Source organism: Pseudorca crassidens, chromosome 6 (genome assembly GCF_039906515.1).
Source record: "Pseudorca crassidens isolate mPseCra1 chromosome 6, mPseCra1.hap1, whole genome shotgun sequence".
NCBI classification, from domain to species: domain Eukaryota; kingdom Metazoa; phylum Chordata; class Mammalia; order Artiodactyla; family Delphinidae; genus Pseudorca; species Pseudorca crassidens.
The window spans coordinates 53,800,947-53,822,707 of record NC_090301.1 but is presented as its reverse complement, the minus strand read 5'-3'; the positions used below and the strand labels follow the sequence as shown (position 1 = coordinate 53,822,707).

The 21,761-nt window shown below is 41.2% G+C and overlaps 1 protein-coding gene across 5 annotated transcripts in view; it reads right to left on the bottom strand.

Moving 5' to 3' along the window:
• SESTD1 (SEC14 and spectrin domain containing 1) overlaps positions 1 to 16,353 on the bottom strand; it is a 145,396-nt gene extending 129,043 nt beyond the window's left edge. Inside the window, exons 1-2 of one of the 5 annotated variants that reach the window (XM_067741360.1) lie at positions 16,097 to 16,352; positions 15,209 to 15,268 (exon numbers count right to left, since the gene is read on the bottom strand). The gene's annotated coding sequence lies outside the window, so the exon portion shown is untranslated. Of the gene's footprint in view, positions 1 to 15,208; positions 15,269 to 15,756; positions 15,871 to 16,096 lie in introns of those variants that run through there. The other 4 variants (XM_067741361.1, XM_067741363.1, XM_067741359.1 and 1 more) reach the window with 4 other exon arrangements.
• Positions 16,354 to 21,761: the final 5,408 nt, after the last annotated feature.

Genomic DNA, 21,761 nt, shown 5'->3' with positions numbered 1-21,761 from the left:
AACATCCATATTGTACAGATGGAGAAACTAAGAGGCCAAACAAAATTACCCCAAGACCACATAGCTAGTGTGAGCCAAGATTTGAGCTCCAGAGCCTACTATCTTAACTATTACGATATACTAAATCATCTAAATATATATCAATAGGAGAATAGTTCACTAAAATATATGATACACCCGTCTAAAGCAACATCACATTTTTAAAAAGGAAACCTCGTTAAATTGCCTCTCCCACTTTGAGGGTAGGTTAAACTTAGTGACTCACCTCTAAAAATAAAGTATGGAAAGGGAAAAACAGCAATTTTACAGTGGAGAAACCTGGCAAAACACCACCTTAACCAAGAGATCTAAGTTAAACATCAGCAGTGATGTCTTGTAAATATCAGGTAGTACTCCCTTGCTGAGACATTGAGAAAGACAACTCAACTTTGTGCAGTATTTCCAAAAATCCATAGCCCCATTCTAATCATGAGGAAAACATCAGACAAACCCAAGTTGAGAGACAGTCTATAGACTGGTACTCCTGAAAACTGTCAAGGTCATTAAAAACCTTGAGAAACTGTCAAAGGAGACTAAGGAGAAATGACAACTAAATGTAATTATGGTATTTTGGATGGGATCATGGAACAGAAAAAGAACATTAATGGAAAAACTGGTTCTATCCAAATAAACTCTGGAGTTTAGTTAACACTAACGTACCAATGTTGATTTCTTAGTTTTGACAAATGTACCACAATAAGATGATAATATTAAATAAAGGGAAATGAAACTGGGTGAGGTGTATATGGAAACTTTACAACTTTTCTGTAAATCTAAAATTATTCCAAAGCAAAGTTTATTTAAAAAAAAAAAAGAAAGAAGGAAGAAAGCTCTTTGTGCACTGATATGAAAAAAATCTCCAAGAAGTGAAAGATGTAAGGTAAAGTGAAAGACGTAAGGTAAAGAATAAAGGACTTCTCTGGTGGCACAGTGGTTAAGAATCCACCTGCCAATGCAGGGGACACGGGTTCGAGCCCTGGTCCGGGAAGATCCCACATGCCACGAAGCAACTAAGCCTAGGCGCCACAGCTACTAAGCCTACACTCTACAGCCCACGAGCCACAACTACTGAAGCCCGCGTGCCTAGAGTCTGTGCTCTGCAATGAGAGAAGTCACTGCAATGAGAAGCCCGCGCACAGCAACGAAGAGTAGCCCCGGCTTGCTGCAACTAGAGAAAGCCCGCATGCAGCAACAAAGACCCAACGCAGCCAAAAATAAATTAATTAATTTTTTAAAAAAAGAAGAAGAAAGTGTATATAGTATGGAAGAAGCAGTATGTGCACAGGTACAGAAATATCATTTGTGTAAAATGGTTGGGAAAGCACATACGTATACAAAAATTATTTCTGGAAGGATACATAAGAATCTGATAACACTGGTTGACTTTGTAGAGAGAACTCTGTAGCTGAGGAACAGAAATAAAAGACTTTTGATTGTGTCCTCTTGCACTTTTTAAATTTTAAAACATATGAGTATATTACCTACTCAATTAACTTTTAAAATTAAAAGTATGGGCCTTCCCTGATAGCACAGTGGTTGAGAGTCCGCCTGCCAATGCAGGGAACACGGGTTCGTGCCCCAGTCCGGGAAGATCCCACGTGCCGCAGAGCAGCTGGGCCTGCGCGTCCAGAGCCTGTGCTCCGCAATGGGAGAGGCCACAAACAATGAGAGGCTCGCGTACCGCAAAAAAAAAAAAAAAAATTAAAAGTATGACAAGGACCTGAACTCAGGCAAAGCCCTGGAAATAACATAGGGGAATAATTAGAGAGAATTTTAGGAGATTAAAAAATCTAATCTCCTCCACCTACCAGTTACCCACACCCCCTTCCTCACTTTTCCCACCAACCTCATTTCTCCTTATGCAGTGCGAACATTTTATTCTAGCCAAACCAATCTGACTCCCGACCCCAACAAATCAGCTTGTTCCCCAATTCCTTATCCCTCCCAACAAAACCTAGCTCTTAAATTAAAAGCCACCCACCTATTGAGCTATTCAGTATCCTGTAGTCTGTCTGTAACAGAGACGGCAAATACAGACACTCACGCCATCACTACTCCTACATCCATGACAACAACACTGCTCAATGATCACAGGAGCCTTTCCCACTAAATCTACACACTGCCTCCAACTACTTCTTAACGCGGTCCTCCATGCAGCCATCATTATCAACCAAAGCTGGCCCATGAAATAAAACCTATTCGCCATAGTACTCTACTATATTGATCTGTTTGCCTTGATATGTTCCTTCATGAATTTCATATATATTCATTTACATATACCCCTATTTTGTTCTGAAAAGGATTAATGAGACTTATAAGAATACATGAACTATAAAAAGTTAATAGGTTTAAAATATCAGCAGAAGAATAAAGAAAACACCAAAAATGATGCCACGAAAAAAGCTGAAAAAATGTACAGCATAAAACCTATGTGCCTACTTCAAATCTGGCTCTGGCTTTCTAACAGCCATCACAAAAAGAAAAACCCAGTCCACAGCCCAGGAGATAAACAGAAAAGTACTCGGAAGAGGAACTATTCTTGGTACTTAGGCCAAACAGTAATTTTTACAAAGCAAAGAGAACACTATAGAAAGAGCAAGACATACAAGATACACAACTACCAGTTTTCAAAGAGTTGGGATGTTTCTGATAGTATCCATCAGGAGAACCTACAGTGTCTCACCAAAGTCCAATGCAGCAAAACTAATTTTACAAGGAGCAGACACAAGTTTTAGAACTCTCTGTGTCCCTTCACTTGGTCTCCTCCTTCATTGCCTCCCTAACTAAATATAAACTCTTTGAAGACTAGAACCATGTTGTGTAACTCTTATAAAGCTCACAGTGTTCTGTATCCTGCAAAATAGCAAGCATTCAATATCAGTGAGAATTTATCGAGAGCAATTCAAGCCTATTCTGAAAAAATTCTCTAATCTAAACATAGGAATTCTCACTCATGCTAAATAGGATAAAAATGATACTGAAGCCTCAAGAGATAATCTCTAAACCTTCTATACTATTACTGAATCACAATTTAATTTATGATGTCTCAACAGCATTTTTTGTTTTGCATAGCCCTGGCACAAGGCTTGCAGAAATGCCAAATCAGTATCACTAAATCTGATCAAATAAAATGGCAACCTCTATAAAAAGAAAGACAATATTACTATCTTTCAAGAATGTAAGCAATAGGTCTTTACAAACCAGCTGACAAAGGCAGTTTCATTTTTTAAATGACTCTGCAAGTCCTGTAGCAGACAATGAATTATAATGCAGATATTCTCTACTCCTTTCCAAGAAACTGTAGTTTCTGTAAATGCCAAACTGCCAGAGAACTATACTTCCCAGCTCTTCCATACACACGTCCATTCATACATACATACATACATACACACCACTATCAAACACTGGTGTAAAGCTTATCTTTCCCTTTACAACCACTCCCTACCCCCTCTTCTTTACCTGGTCAAACTGGAAATGAATGAAGCCTAATAAATTTAGGTAAAGCGATTATGAGCAACACAAGTATTTAAAAACTTAATCTAGGGCTTCCCTGGTGGCGCAGTGGTTGGGAGTCCGCCTGCCGATGCGGGGGGCGCGGGTTCGTGCCCCAGTCTGGGAGGATCCCGCATGCCGCGGAGCGGCTGGGCCCGTGGGCCACGGCCGCTGGGCCTGTGCGTCCGGAGCCTGTGCTACGCGGCGGGAGGGGCCGCGGCAGTGGCAGGCCTGTGTACCGCAAAAAAAAACCCTTAAATTACTACTCTTAAGCAGAGGCACTAGGACACATTAACAATCTCTGTATTTTATTAATGGAAATCGTTAATAAATAAAAAGTCTCATCCTACATTGGTTTAGCTTTTTTAATAGACTTAGTATTTCAGTTTGCAGAATGCTCCTCATTTGGTATTCCCTGTATGCAGGGGAATACCCTACCGTCCCGGGAGGGGATAGCTGTAATGAGTGAAAGAACATGGACAGCACTGCGGGGTCCACCAAATGGACCTCAGAAAATCTAATTCCTGTGCCTTTGTTTCTTCAACCATAAAATTGAGAAATGACAATCATCTCTATCTGATAAGATTATTGAGAGGATAAAATGAGGTAAGATTTGTAAACTGCCTAGTAAATTGCATGTAAAATAGATCCTCAATAAGTGTCAGTTCTCTTGCTCTTTTCTTATAGGTAAGGAAACAGAAGGAGCTTAGCAGGTGACTGGTCCAAGGTCAATGCCTAATCAGTGTGATACATATGCTAAAACTCTAACTTAAGGACTCTTGCCACTACATCACACAGCCTTAAAATAACAGAACCCAATACCTCATGTTCATCACTGTTGGGCACTCATTACATGAAAAGAAAAATAACCCTAACAATTTGTACACCTATTAGATGCCAAGCACTATATTAACTTCTTTCCTCATGACCAGCTACAAAGTAGGTGTATTTATCCCATTTTACTGAGAAATTAATTCATCCAAAGTCACAAGGCTAATAAGTGATAATGCAAAATTAATCCAGGTCTGTTTACTACTTTCCCCTACTATCCTGCCTCAAAAGCATACAAGTATTTAAAAATAACTGTCTATCAAAATTAAATTCTAAATGGCCTGGAAATTTTTTTTTTTTTTTTTTTTTGCGGTACGCGGGCCTCTCACTGTTGTGGCCTCTCCCGTTGTGGAGCACAGGCTCCGGACGCGCAGGCTCAGCGGCCATGGCTCACGGGCCTAGCCACTCCGCCGCATGTGGGATCTTCCCGGACCGGGGCACGAACCCGTGTCCCCTGCATCGGCAGGCGGACTCTCGACCACTGCGCCACCAGGGAAGCCCGGCCTGGAAATTTTTATAGGTCCTTCCAATTTATTAGTGGAAACTGTCCCTAGCGTCACCATCCTTTCTCCTTAAATTTGTTCTTGTTAGGCTAAAACAATTTACAGTAACCTCAGTGACAAATTTACATTTGTATAGCATATTACAGATTAGTATTATAAATTTTTTCATTCTTATTAGATGCAACAACAGAAGTTTTTCACATATTAGCTCACATGTCCTTTAATACTTTCAAGATTTCTGTGATGTAGAGATTATTACCATTTTACAGATAAGGAAACAGAAGTTTGAAAAAGGTAAGTAACTTGCTTAGGTTATACAATTAGTAAGAGCAGGGCTCTACCTCGATCTCTCTAAGAGAAAAGCGCATATACTCTCGCATCCCTCTCGCATCCATCGATTGATTTAATCATTTGCGTTTGTCAATTTACTCATCAGAGCTGGGGGAAGGGATATGTGTGGGGGAAGAACTTGTTTACCAAAAATGTAACAGAAAATAAAGGCCAAACCTTGATAAAACAATAAAAACAGGAAAAATCAGAAAGGTTGTCCCAGATCTCTTCACTCCCTGCAAGGTTGCCAGGTGACTGCCAATGTTTACAGGGCAGTTTCAACTATTCCAGAGCACAGAGGAAAAAATGAGAATTTCCCAATTCATTCTTAGAGGCTAGCTTAATCTTGACACCAAACACTCAAGAATAGTAAACTAAAAGTGAGACATAAATATTATGTTTATCCTTTGTGATTATAGAGGCAAATGTCTTAATAGATTTAAGTGAAAAACAAAGAAATATGTGTAGTATGATCTCTTTTATATAAGAAAAATCACTGAATACACATGTATGTACTAAGTATGGCATACAGGTGTATTCAGTGTGTATTTATACATATACACATAAATGCAAAGATACAGGTTTGGAAATATAAACCCCAAACTGTTAACAAGGTTACCTGGGACAGAATTGGTCTTTGGGATGAAAGAAGGGAAGGGGACAAATAGTGAAGTGAGATTTTTTTACTTTTACTCTATATATTCCTGTGTTATTTGTATTTTTATGATTAACATGTATATTTGACAATTAAAATACACAAATGAAAAGTACGGCCTAATAGTCATTTGATGTATCTCCTCTACTTGTTATAGTGAAAACTAATTCTTTTATTTACTCATTGGGCATTCATTTATCTAACAAACACTTAGGGTACAATCCTACATGTGGGCAATGAGCTAAGTAAGCACTTGTGCCAGCCACCAGGTACTCAGAGCCTGTTTTTAATCCCAGGATGGAACATGTACTTCCTTCCATAAGACAGTGTTGTTTTAAGTCAAGTTCTAATTTTTATCATTTATTATTTTTTAGGTCATATGCCAGGGATAAGAAATATTTTCTTTATCTAGAATTTGTACTGCCTTTATTCTAAGAAAGCGTACTGGATATTTTTTACTGAATTTTTTTTTTGCAATTAAAAAAATGCATTTGTATTCATTCATTTAACAAAGGTTAGAGTACCTCTTATGACATGTTTGAGCACAATGGCAGAGAATGGATATGCAAAGATGAATAAATAACATGTGGCCTCTACCTACCCTCTAGGGAGCTGAGAATTTCACAAACCTGCTATGTCTGATACAGAGTAAGTAGCACATAAAAACTGAAATATATACCTTAGTAATCCTGCACTTCAATGTGAATCTGGCAAATGCCCTGTTCAAAAATACAAGTTAATTTGTGTAACCCAGAAATATCTTAATGTTTATGAAAACTGTGAAATTATTCAATTACTCTAAGGTTAAAGGGTATAAATTAGTGGGAAAATAGAGAACATGGAAGCTCCAGGGGAACAGACAGTGCGATGGCTCAGTGAACAGTGGGTTCTAGGATTAGCTATGCCAGTAAAAAGCTGTTACCAGGTTTGCTACCCAAAGAAAATATGGAAATCATATCTACCTTATTAGGACAGGAGAAATCAAAGAATTTATTCGATAAAGTATAACAAAACCTGGAAAACATGAGGCAGTGTGGCCACAACACCTGCTTTTTGTTGTTGTTTGGTCTCATTTATTTTATTTTCCCCCTACTCTGTCAATGATTAGCCAAGCAAATCTCCAAACACAATTTAACTTCTGTATGCCTCATAAAGTGGCAAGAATGCAGGAAGCAGAATCAGAAGACCTGAGTTTACATTCAGACCCTGACTCTTATTAACTCCATAAGGTTAAAAAATGAGCAAATTACTTAACCTCTTTGAACCTTAGCTTCCTAGCATTAAAATAGAGATACATATTTTACAGTGTTATTTCAAAGACTAAATGAGAAAATACGTGTGAAAGCATAAACTTAGAAACTATGAATTTGGTTCAAGATGGCAGAGTAGAAGAACGTGCTCTCACTCCCTCTTGCGAGAGCACCGGAATCACAACTAACTGCTGAACAATCATCAACAGGAAGACACTGGAGCTCACCAAAAAAGATACCCCACATCCAAAGACTAAGGAGAAGCCACAATGAGATAGTAGGAGGGGCAAAATCAAAATAAAATCAAATCCCATAACCACTGGGTGGGTGACTCACAAACTGGAGAACACTTATACCACAGAAGTCCACCCACTGGAGTGAAGGTTCTGAGCCCCACATCAGGCTTCCCAACCTGGGGGTCCGGCAACGGGAGGAAGAATTCCTAGAGAATCAGAGTTTGAAGGCTAGCGGGATTTGATTGTAGGACTTTGACAGGACTGGGGGCAACAGACTCCACTCCTGGAGGGCACACACAAAATAGTGTGTGCATCAGGACCCAGGGGAAGAAGCAGTGACCCCAAGGAAGACTGAACCAGACCTACCTGCTAATGTTGAAGGGTCTCCTGCAGAGGCAGGGAGTGGCTGTGGGTCACTGTGGGGACAAGGACACTGGCAGCAGAAGTTCTGGGAAGTACTCCTTGGCGTGAGCCCTCCCACAGTCCACCATTAGCCCTACCAAAGAGCCCAGGTAGGCTCCAGTGTTGGGTCACCTCAGGCCAAACAACCAACAGGAGGGAACCCAACCCCACCCATCAGCAGACAAGCGGATTAAAGTTTTACTGAGCTCTGCACACCAGAGCAACACCCAGCTCTACGCACCACCAGTCCCTCTCATCAGGAAACTTGCATAAGCCTCTTAGATAGCCTCATCCACCAGAGGGCAGACAGCAGAAACAAGAACAACTACAATCGTGCAGCCTAAATCCTGCAGCCTGTGAAACAAAAACCACATTCACAGAAAAACAGACAAGATGAAAAGGCAGAGGGCTATGTACCAGATGAAGGAACAAGATAAAACCCCAGAAAAACAACTGAATGAAGTGGAGATAGGCAACCTTCCAGAAAAAGAATTCAGAATAATGATAGTGAGATGATCCAGGACCTTGGAAAAAAGAATGGAGGCAAAGATCCAGAAGATGCAAGAAATGTTTAACAAAGACCTAGAAGAATTAAAGAACAAACAGAGATGAACAATACAATAACTGAAATGAAAACTACACTAGAAGGAATGAATAGCAGAATAACTGAGGCAGAAAAACGGGTAAGTGACCTGGAAGACAGAATGGTGGAATTCACTGCTGTGGAACAGAATAAAGAAAAAAGAATGAAAAGAAATGAAGACAGCCTAAGAGACCTCTGGGACAACATTAAACGCAACAACATTCGCATTATAGGGGTCCCAAAAGGAGAAGAGAGAGAGAAAGGACCCAAGAAAATATTTGAAGAGATTATAGTAGAAAACTTCCCTAACATGGGAAAGGAAATAGCCACCCAAGTCCAGGAAGCGCAGAGAGTCCCATATAGGATAAACCCAAGGAGAAACACGCCGAGACATAATAGTAATCAAATTGGCAAAAATTAAAGACAAAAAAAATTATTGAAAGCAGCAAGGGAAAAACGACAAATAACAAACAAGGGAACTCCCATAAGGTTAACAGCTGATTTCTCAGCAGAAACTCTAGGAGCCAGAAGGGAGTGGCATGACATATTTAAAGTGATGAAAGGGAAGAATCGACAACCAAGATTACTCTACCTGGCAAGGATCTCATTCAGATTCAATGGAGAAATCAAAAGCTCTACAGACAAGCAAAAGCTAGAAGAATTCAGCACCACCAAACCAGCTCTACAACAAATGCTAAAGGAACTTTTCTAAGTGGGAAACACAAGAGAAGAAAAGGACCTACAAACACAAACCCAAAACAATTAAGAAAATGGTAATAGGAACTTATACATCGATAATTACCGTAAACGTGAATGGATTAAATGCTCCACCCAAAAGACACAGGCTCGTTGAATGGAGACCCATATAAAAACAAGACCAATATATATGCTGTCTACAAGAGACCCACTTCAAACCTAGGGACACATACAGACTGAAAGTGAGGGGATGGAAAAAGATATTCCATGCAAATGGAAATCAAAAGAAAGCTGGAGTAGCAATACTCATATCAGATAAAATAGACTTTAAAATAAAGAATGTTACAGGAGACAAGGAAGGACAACACATAATGATCAAGGGATCAAACTAAGAAGAAGATATAACAATTATAAATATATATGCACTCAACACAGGAGCACTTCAATACATAAGGCAACTGCTAACAGCTATAAAAAAGGAAATCAACAGTAACACGATAATAGTGGGGGACTTTAACACCTCACTTACACCAATGGACAGATCATCCAAACAGAAAATTAATAAGGAAACACAAGCTTTAAATGACACAAGAGACCAAACAGATTTAATTGATATTTATAGGACATTCCATCCAAAAACAGCAGATTACACTTTCTTCTCAAGTGCACGTGGAACATTCTCCAGGATAGATCACATCTTGGGTCACAAATCAAGCCTCAGTAAATCTAAGAAAACTGAAATCATATGAAGTATCTTTTCTGACCACAACACTATGAGATTAGAAATCAATTACAGGAAAAAAAACGTAAAATACACAAACACATGGAGGCTAAACAATACATTACTAAGTAACCAAGAGATCACTGAAGAAATCAAAGAGGAAATCAAAAAATACCTAGAGACAAATGACAATGAAAACACGACGATCCAAAACCTATGTGATGCAGCAAAAGGAGTTCTAAGAGGGAAGTTTATAGCAATACAATCCTATCTTAAGAAACAACAAACATCTCAAATAAACAATCTAACCTTACACCTAAAGGAACCAGAGAAAGAAGAACAAACAAAACCCAAAGTTAGTAGAAGGAAAGAAATCATAAATATCAGAGCAGAAATAAATGAAATAGAAACAAAGAAAACAATAGCAAAGATCAATAAAACTAAAAGCTGGTTCTTTGAGAAGACAAACAAAATTGATAAACCTTTAGCCAGACTCATCAAGAAAAAGAGGGGAAAAAAAAAAAAAAGAGAGGGAGAGGACTCAAATCAATAGAAATGAAAAAGGAGAAGTTACAACAGACACCACAGAAATATAAATCATCGTAAGAGACTACTACAAACAACTCTATGCCAATAAAATGGACAACCTGGAAGAAATGGACAAATTCTTAGAAAGATGTAACTTCCAAGACTGAACCAGGAAGAAGCAGAAAATATGAACAGACCAATCACAAGTAATGAAATTGAAACTGTGATGAAAAATCTTCCAACAAACAAAAGTCCAGGATCAGATGGCTTCACAGGTGAATTGTATCAAACATTTAGAGAAGAGCTAACACCCATCCTTGTCAAACTCTTCCAAAACATTGCAGAGGAAGGAACACTCCCAAACTCATTCTATGAGGCCACCATCACCCTGATACCAAAACCAGACAAAGATACCAGAAAAAAAGAAAATTACAGACCAATATCACTGATGAATATAGATGCAACAATCGTCAACAAAACACTAGCAAACAGAATCCAACAACACATTAAAAGGATCATACACCATGATCAAGTGGGATTTATCTCAGGGATGCAAGGATTCTTCAATATACACAAATCAATCAATGTGATACACCATATTAACAAACTGAAGAAAAAAACCATCTGATCATCTCAATAGATGCAGAAAAAGCTTTTGACGAAATTCAACACCCATTTATGATAAAAACTCTCCAGAAAGTGGGCATAGAGGGAAACTACCTCAACATAATAAAGGCCATATATGACAAACCCACAGCAAACATCATTCTCAATGGTGAATAACTGAAAGCATTTCCTCTAAGATCAGGAACAAGACAAGGATGTCCACTCTCACATTCTTTTTTTTTTTTTTTTTTTTTTCGGTACGTGGGCCTCTCACTGTTGTGGCCTGTCCCGTTGCAGAGCACAGGCTCTGGATGCACAGGCTCAGCGGCCATGGTTCACAGGCCCAGCCACTCCGCGGGATGTGGGATCTTCCCGGACCGGGGCACAAACCCGTGTCCCCTGCATCAGCAGGCGGACTCTCAACCACTGTGCCACCAGGGAAGCCCCTCACCACTATTATTCAACATAGTTTTGGAAGTCCTAGCCAGGACAATCAGAGAAGAAAAACAAATAAAAGGAATACAAATTGGAAAAGAAGAAGTAAAACTATCACTGTTTGCAGATGATGTGATACTATACATAGAGAATCCTCAGAGGCCACCAGAAAACTTCTAGAGCTAATCAATGAATTTGGTAAAGTTGCAGGATACAAAATTAATGTACAGAAATCTCTTGCATTCCTATACACTAATGATGAAAAATCTGAAAGAGAAATTAAGGAAACACTCCCATTTACAATTGCAACAAAAAGAATAAAATACCTAGGAATAAACCTACCTAGGGAGACAGAAGACCTGTATGCAGAAAACTATAAGACACTGATGAAAGAAATTAAAGATGATACCAACAGATGGAGAGATATACCATGTTCTTGGATTGGAAGAATCAATACTGTGAAAATGACTCTACTACCCAAAGCAATCTACAGATTCAATGCAATCCCTACCAAATTACCAATGGCATTTTTTACAGAACTAGAATGAAAAACTTGTATAGAGACACAAAAGACCCTGAATAGCCAAAGCGGTCTTGAGGGAACAAAACGGATCTGGAGGAACCAGACTCCTTGACTTCGTATTATACTACAAAGCTACAGTAATCATGACAATACGGTACTGGCACAAAAACAGAAATATAGATCAATGGAACAGGATAGAAAGCCCAGAGATAAACCCACGCACCTATGGTCCACTAATCTATGACAAAGGAGGCAAGAATATACAATGGAGAAAAGACAGTCTCTTCAATAAGTGGTGCTGGGGAAACTGGACAGCTACATGTAAAAGAATGAAATTAGAACACTCCCTAACACCATACACCAAAATAAACTCAAAATGGATTAGAGACCTAAATCTAAGACCAGACACTATAAAACTCTTAGAGGAAAACATAGGAAGAACACTCTTTGACATAAATCACAGCAAGATCTTTTTTGATCCACCTCCTAGAGTAATGAAAATAAAAACAAAAGTAAACAAATGGGACCTAATGAAACTTCAAAGCTTTTGCACAGCAAAGGAAACTACAAACAAGACGAAAAGACAACCCTCAGAATGGGAGAAAATATCTGCAAACGAATCAATGGACAAAGGATTAATCTCCAAAATATATAAACAGCTTATGCAGCTCAAAATTTAAAAAACCCAATCCAAAAGTGGGCAGAAGACCTAAATAGACATTTCTCCAAAGAAGACATACAGATGGCCAAGAGGCACATGAAAACCTGCTCCACATCACTAATTATTAGAGAAATGTAAATCAAAACTACAATGAGGTATCACCTCACATCAGTTAGAATGGGCATCATCAGAAAATCTACAAACAACAAATGCTGGAGAGGGTGTGAAGAAAAAGGAACCCTCTTGCACTGTTGGTGGGAATGGAAATTGATACAGCCACTATGGAGAACAGTATGGAGGTTCCTTAGAAAGCTAAAAATAAAATGACCATATGACCCAGCAACCCCACTACTGGGCATATACCCAGAGCAAACCATAATTCAAAAAGACACATGCACCCCAATGTTCACTGAAGCACTATTTACAATAGCCAGATCATTAAAAAAAAGAAAGAAAGAAACTACTATAAATTAAACAGACATTTTTCCAACCAAAATATATAAATCGCCAATAAGAACATAAAGATCCTCAACATCATTAGCCATTCGGGAAATGCAAATGAAAACCACAAGATACCACCTCACACCCACTAGAATGGCTATCATCAAAAAGACAACTTTGACATGTGTTGGAGAAAAGCAACCCTCATACTTTGATGGTGGGAATGTAAATTGATGCAGCAGCTATGGAAAATAGTTTGGCAGTTCCTCAAACAGTTACAGTTACCTTGTGATCCAGCAATTCCATAGTTAATTATATACCCAAGGAAACTGAAAACACATGTCCACACAAAAACTTGTAAATGAGTGGTCATAGCATTATTACTCATACTAGCCAAAAAAGTGGAAACAACTGAAACGTCCATCAACTGATGAATGGATAAACAAAATATGGCATATCTATACAGCAGAATATTATTCAGCCATAAGAAGGAAGTATCTTGATACATGCATAATATGCATGAAACCTGAAAACATTACGCTCAGTGAAAGACACAAAAGGCCACATATTGTGTGACTCCATTCATATGAAATGTCCACAATAGGCAAATCCATAGAGACAGAAAGTAGACTGGTGGCTGCCAAGTGCAATGAAGGGGAATGGGAGTGGCAGCTAATGGGTACGAGGGTTTCCCTTCAGGATGTTCAAAACATTCCTTGAATTAGTGATGAGGTTTGCACTACCTTGTGAATACACTAAAACCACTAAATTGTACATGTTAAAAGAGTGAATTCTACAGTATATGAGTTATATTTTAATAAAAGAAAACTATTCTAGAAATTTAAGTTTCTGCTACTTTATTTATTTTTGATCATGCTGGGTCTTCGTTGCTGCGCGCTGGCTTTCTCTAGTTGCGGCGAGCGGGGGCCGCTCTTCATTGTGGTGTGCGGGCTTCTCATTGCGGTGGCTTCTCTTGTTGCCGACCATGGGCTCCAGGCGCTCGGGCTCCAGTAGTTGTGGCATGCGAGCTCAGTAGTTGTGGCTTGCAGGCTCTAGAGCGCAGGCTCAGTAGTTTTGGCACACGGGCTTAGTTGCTCCACAGCATGTGGGATCTTCCCAGACCAGGGCTCGAACCCGTGTCCCCTGCATTGGCAGGCAGATTCTTAACCACTACGCCACCAGGGAAGTCCCTCTGCTACTTTTTAATAGTTAATATCTTACTTTTTTCAGGAGGCTGTTCCTGCTGCTTGTAACAGCTACGAAAGCTCTTTGAAGTTAGATGTTACACAGATGAATGGTATTTTTAGTAAAGTGAAACTACTAATCATGCCAGAGAAACTTTCTGCAGATCAGATTAATTTGGTATTATTTTATTTCTTCAAAAGAAAAGTCCTTATTAATATCGTTTGTTTTTAGGGAGTAGAGAGAGGTTCAAGGAGTCTTTATAGAATACATTAAAAAAGAAGGCTAAAATATAGTATTTTGTATTTAAATTAGTGGACATTTAGTTTTCAGACATGCCCATCAATCAACTAAAACACAAGTAGATGGAACTTTGCAACCTCTACCTCTTTCCATGTTCTGCATTCTGCTGTCAGATTCTAGGTCCATCACCAGCTCCTTCCAATTATTATTCACAGGAGTTAAAATGCTTGGTAAACTCTTTTAAGTGCAATCAATTCATTCCCTAATGCTGGGGAATTTACAGAGTAGGCCCAATTTTTAAGGTTAAATTTACTCTAGATTGTTTGAATAAATATACAACAAAATGATTTCCTCGAATTTGGAATACAAAAACAATCTATAGAGTTGTGTAATGCTTTCTAAGTCCTTTGGGAATTTTTTCCTGAATTTGGTCATGGGGTAAAGACAGTCAGTCACTAACTTTTGTCCACACAAAGTATTATGTATAAAAGCTTCCTGGTTCTAGAACAAAGAAGTACTTTATTGCTCAAAGCAGAAGGCAGATATTTTCCTTCCATTTAGTATTGTTATACTAAAATAGCATACCAATGAAACCAGCTAGGTAACAGCATGACCCCAGGTATGTAAACAAAGATAAATTGTTCTCTATTTTGTATTCTTCCTTGGGGGGAAGAAAAAGTTTCTCACATCTAAACAAATAAGGTTCATCAAGCCAGAGTAAAAACTACGGGTTACTACTTCCCAATATGGGGGTATTTTGAGTGGTGATCTTAATATGAGGGTCTGCCAACCTATGCTAGTATGCATGGTGGGTATACTTGGCACAGACAAAATGCGAAGAAAGAGGCGACCTGTCAAACAGCTGTATCGAGTTACTCCCTCATCGGCGCTTCCAACTTCTTGGGTGATGTCTGTGTAAGAGAGAAAGATATCAAAGCACCAAGAAGAGAACCACGGCGGCAGTCGCAGCAGCAACCAGGACCAAACGGTGCATCCCAGGGTGAAATGCCACAGGAACCCTCAAGAGCCGGCCAGACTGCGGTTCCTTTCCAATATGAGTCTACCTCACATACAAAAATAAATACACAGCCAGATAACCCTGCCAACCCGCTCTCCCTTCCCGTTGTGACTCCTCCAAAGGCTGGAGGGAGGTTAACAGCCCGCAGGCCCGGGAGAAGCCAAGCCCCACAGCCCGAGGGAGGCGTCCAGGAGCCTCGGTGCAGCCCGGGGGCCTCGGGCGGGCGTCCCCCACCCGCCGGCCAGAGCTGGTCACCGGCCACACAAAGGAGCAAGCCGCGGGCGCTGGACACGGGGGCTCGCCCGGGAGCCGGGCGCCACATCTGGTCCCCGCACGCCGGGTGGACAAGACCCGCCGTTAAATAAGGACTAACGCCCGTACCTGTTGCACGATTCGGGTCCCTTTCACCCAGAAATGAACGAGGGCGCTCAGGAGGGGAGACGCGCGGGCCGCCCGGGCTTTGCGGGCCGCGACCGCACCCGGCAGGCGGCGCGGAGGCAGGGGCCGCCCGCGGGGCTCCCACCTCTGGCGCTTGCTTTGTCTGCGGTGGCGGCGGGGGCTGCGGCGGGGCGGGGGCGCCCCTCCCTCAGTCGCGCGGCCCACGGTGGGGAAGAAAGCCGGGCCCGCCGCCGCCGCCGCCCGCCCGCGCTCCCTGCCCGGCCGCTGGGCCTGCGCGCTCCTCCCGCCCGGGCCGCCCGGGCCGCACGGCGGCCACACTCACCTGGCTGGCGCTGGCGCTGGCTGCCCGACGTTCCGGGGCGGTGGGGAGGACGCGGGGACGCGAGCAAGGCGCGAGCGGAGGCGGAGGGCGAGGCGGGAGGAAGGCGGACTGAGGGCGGAGCGGGCCCGGGCGGCGGTGGCGGCGGCAGCGGCTCCAGTCACTCGCGGCAAATCGCGTCCCGGCCCCTCTCTGCGTCAGGCAAGGGGCGGCGGCGCGGGAGGCTCGGCGACCTCCCGTCACCCTCGGCCCGACTCGCGTCCGTGCTGCCCCGCGCGCGCCCGGGTAGCAGCGGCGCAGCGACACCGCCCGCACGAGAAGGGGGCGGGGCTGGGAGTCCCACGGGGGCTGGGGATTGGGGGCTGGGCGAGGAGGGGGCTTCCGACGCCACCAGGCGGACCCCGCTCTCCTCACCACCCGCCGAGCTTCCAGCTCCCAAGCCCACAGGCAGCGTGGGATTATGGAAGAACTGGGCCTAGAGTCGGGGAGCCTGGACTTAAGGAAGGACACCCCCTCCCCTTGACGCCTTGCCTGTCATTTGTTTTCTCTGTCCTCATACTGAAATATGTATGTTCGAGTATATGGTCTCCAAGATTTTCAAAATTCTAACGTTGTCATCCCGGGTTTGTTGGGATTCCTTTACCCCCAAGTACCCACTGCCAGGAGATGCCAGGAGATGGATCTCCCACACAGAGATGTGTGATGTGTCTGAAGGATAAGGCAACTGCAGGGGAATGGGTTGTAGTGAGGAAGAGCTGGATTCAGGGCATTTGTTTTCCTTTGGGGATCTTTCCATTGGATAGCCCAAAATTTATCCCCAAATGGCCCTCTGATAATGGCTACTTCCCCATCTTCACCAACACTAGTTATTTTTCTCCAAATGTAGTGACTTCAGAGTCCTTGTTCTTCCAATTTTCTTGCACAAATCGTTTTTATGTCATTTCCTGAATTCAGTTCAAAAGAGTCATCAGCTAATACACACAGGCTCAGGGCAGCATGTGTTCTCAATCTCAGGCCTTACTTATTACTCACTGTGCCACTCACTTCAGTATCACCTAATTTATTTAGGAAAAAAAAAATTACCATTCCAACAACTAGGCAACTAAGTTTCTCTCTGCTAAAGTTCTCTGATTGAAAATCCCAAGGATTAATACTTCCTCTTATTTCTATGACTGATAATGTCTCCACTACATCAGTCTCTGCCACCATTTAGGTCAAGCCTTGCTAATTTCACTTCTGCTTGTGTTCCAAAGGACTGCTGGGAATGCCCCAAAAACACAGAGCCTCCCTCTTCAAAGGCTTTCCACCTGGATAATCAGTTTCAAGCAATTACCGTGATATTCAAGGCCATTTATGATCTGATCCACAGATCTCCTCAGCTTCAGCTTTAATTCCCACCACATCTCACACACAGGCTCTGTCTGTGCCTTTGTATATTTTCCTCCATCTGAAATTCATCCCTCATTTAACCGGGTGAACTTCCAGTCTCCTTCAAGATAATAAAGATAATGCATCTTTTCCTCCGTTGAATCTTCCCTGACATCCTGTCCTTTTTCCACCCTCATATCCTCACCCCACACACTTACACTGAATTATTCATTCTTTTCTGCTTTCATGTAAACTTTGATCTATTCTCTACGATAACCCCTAGCACTTTCTTTTTTCCCATTGCTTTGCTTGGTGGTCTTTTCCTACTAGACTGTGAGTTCCTTAAAAGGATGGAGATTTTTGTCTAGTTCATTTTTGGCTCTCAGACATAGCACAGTACTCAGCACTATGAAGGTTTTCTTTAAATATTTGTTCAAGTACTGATGTCACTATTCATTCCAACAAATAGATGTTGAACATCTACTCAACAAGAGGGAAATACACTGCAATCCACAGTCCCTGCCTTCCTTACTTAACCTTCCACAGTATTCTGTTCTTCCTTCCTTTACCATGTGGCATTCTCTGTTTATCATTTTAAACCCTCTCCTATTACCACTCGCATTCTTGGCTTGTTTTAATAAAGCAAGTTTATGCCAAACAATCTATTATAGTAATTCACCAAATATCCCTGCCCTTCCTCTTTCCATACCCTCTTGTTCCACAACAGTGTGGACCCAGTTATTAGATAAGGGTAACTGTTGCAACAGAAAACACATTAGACTATAAATGCAGAGAACAAAGTTTGGGTGCTATATTTTCCAATAACTACTAAATGAACACAGCTCAATCACTTAAATTCACTCAGCCTCCCCTCTGGAGTTCCTTTGGCTCTATGATTAGGCTTCATTTCTAGTACTTTATTAATAAGGTAAACATATCCTTCTTTATATATATATAAATTGAAGGGACAACCAGATCCTTGCAAAGTAGCTGTCCAGCATATTCTTGAACTCTTGAGTGATAGGGAACCACTCACTACCTCACAATAGTATTCATCTTTGAACAGCCCTGCTAGTCCCTACTTGGAACTGAAAGGTGTCTTTCTGTAGATTTTGTAGGTAACAATGATATTAGTAGAAAACACCACTGGAATTAAACTCCAAAGTGGTGTGGTCAGATCGTAGCTCCGTAACTTCTAGCTGTATGACTTTGGACAAGCACAAAACAGCTCCAAGTTATGAGTTTGCTCAACTCTAAAAGGGGGAAATAATAACACCTTAAATCATTATCATTAGTATGAATACATTGTATTAAAGTACCCAGCGAATCTGAATCTGGTACTCAGATGTATTGAATCCAGAACAGCCCAATTCCCCTTCCATACACAGCCTTTAAACATCTGAAGTCAGCAACCAGAACATGTCCCTTCTCACACCAGCCTCCATACACAAGCCCCATTCATCTCCTCCATACACTTTCATCTAAACATACCCTAGTGCCTCTTACAATGTGGCATCTAGAACTGAGTCCAGTATTCCAGGTATACAGAGAAGAATAAAAAAATACAGTTTTCTACATTCTTATGATGTTTCAAAATTCAGCTTGATATCACATTCATATTTTTCTACCACCCCACACTGTTCATAAAACAAACAAAAACCCTCGAATCTTTCTTAGGACTTTAACACATACACACCTGTAAAACCATATCTCCTCCAACCTGTATTTGTGCAATTTGTTTTTGGAGACTGAGTGTGGATCTTTGCATGTATTCGTCTTAAATATCACTTTGGAAGTTATGTACCAGAATCCCCTGCCAAATAGAAATCAATGTGAAATAAGAATAACATTTGAAAGACATTCAGGACTGGGGGGTGGGGAGAGTCACAAAAGCACTTTAAACAACTCGTTCTTAAATTCCTAAATTCTCCCCTACAACTTCCCTTAGGCTTTTTATTAAATGCCATATTTAAATGTCATCTGAATTTATGTAACGTCTCACATTCATTTTATTTTTATAATAAGTTAATATTTTATATGCCTATGTTTCCCAAACATCATTCTCTGGAACTTCTGAAGAACTCACTGAGATAAGGTAGACCTGCACTGTTAATGCAGTCTTACTGAAGCTCAGCAGGGTCAAGTAACTTGCTGAACACTCACTCGGCACCCAAATAGGCTTCTTGGAGAAAATGCCCCACCCACACGCCCTGCTGAAGGCGGGGCCCCAGGCAGTACTCTTTTGTGCCTCTGTGGACTACTCCTGGGAGGGCACCTGACCTGTTAAACAGCCAATTCACACCCATTCAAAAATGACCTGGGAAAAAGACTCAATCCAAAAGAGCTGGTCCAAGGACTTCTCTAGTGATCCAGTGGTCGAGACTCCGTGCTTCCAATGCAGGGGGCGAGGGTTCGATCCCTGGTCTGGAACTAAGATCTCACATGCCACGTGGTGGGCCCCCACCCAAATAAAAAAGAAGAAGAAAAAAGGGTTGGTCCAATCAGACAATCAACTGGGGAAGCTGGACCCAAAGGGAGGCACAGATGGTAGCCATGGATGAGAAGGGCTCTGACACTTCACCAGGGAGCAGAAGATAATGTCAGCCAATGACTAAGCAGAAAACATCCATTCACTCATCTGCTCACCAAATATTTATTAAGAATTTCCTGTTTTAGGTTCTGGGAATGCAGTATGGACAAAATACACAAAAATTCTGCATGGACCTTGCATTCTGGTAAATGGGACAGGCAATAAACAATAAATAAGTAAATCAAATATTGTATTAGAAGGTGGTAAGTGTTGGATAAACATTATGCAGGGCAGGGAACTAGAAAGTGCCAGGGGCTGGGGTACGGCTTTCAATCACAGGAATAGGGAAAGCCACACTGAGAAGGTGACATTTGAGCTAAGGCTTGAAGGAGGTGAGGCACTGAGCCTATAGTAAAGAATCTTGAGGGAATCAACTGGTAGTGTGCCGATCAGGAAGCAGACACCAAGAGAAGAGGCAACCCAGGCAACCCAGAGAGCAGGGCATTCAAAATCTAGCTGGGATCTTTTTAAAAACAAAGCATTCCCAGCACTTCCCCAGGTGTACTAGACCTGAGCCTTTGCAGATGGGACCTCAAAATCTGTATTTTTAAAACACTCCTCAGGTGATTGGGATGCTCCAGCAGGATGAGAAGTCCTACTGATACGCTGGGTTCTGAATATCCTTCAAATTCTGTGTTCCAAAATGCCCAATTCAATTGGCATTCCTCTCCTCCTAAGAAGCTTTGTTGTTCAACTTTCCTGTTATTCCTAGGAAGGAAGCCGGATATCATGGCTGAGATTTCAGTTTTTCTGATTTACATATGTATTCTTTACAAACCAAACAAACAAGAACAAACCCCAACACCTCTTCCCTGAGGTCACATGTTTGGGTTTCTATATTTTGCAACCAAAATTGCCTAACAAACCACAGTCACAAAGCTGTGAGATGGTGCCAAACCTGCAGCACTGAGCTAGTATTCATCCTGCAACTCTTGCCTTTGGGAATATTTAGCACTTCAAAATCAATATTTGAAAAATTGTCAAGGTACTGTATTTTTCAATCTAAAGATATATAGCATTTATTTTAATAATGTACACTTAATACATTAGTGAATTTTTAAGAAAAATCTTTAATAATTTTATTTAAAAATTACTTTGAGTACTTATTTTATTAATTTTTGACATTTTAATTCCAAGCTCAAAACTTCTTTCACTGAGGAAGTTTAAAAGATCTGGTTATATGGAATTTAAGGGAAAAAAAATGTCATGAAGAACCTTGGGGTAAGACAGGAATAAAGACACAGACCTACTAGAGAATGGACTTGAGGATATGGGGAGGGGGAAGGGTAAGCTGTGACAAAGCAAGGGAGAGGCATGGACATATATACACTACCAAACGTAAGGTAGGTAGCTAGTGGGAAGCAGGCGCATAGCACAGGGAGATCAGCTCGGTGCTTTGTGACCGCCTGGAGGGGTGGGATAGGGAGCGTGGGAGGGAGGGAGACGCAAGAGGGAAGAGATATGGGAACATATGTATAACTGATTCACTTTGTTATAAAGCAGAAACCAACACACCATTGTAAAGCAATTATACTCCAATAAAGATGTAAAAAAAAAAAAAAGAAAAAAAAGATCTGGTATTTTTTTAAAATGTACTTTTATGGTTCTGAAATTATATAAATAACTCTTTTAAGGGTACGGTTTGGTTTCGTTTTGTTTGCTTTGCTTTGTTTTGTTTTGCCACCTATTAGTTCAGCATCTAGGCCAATG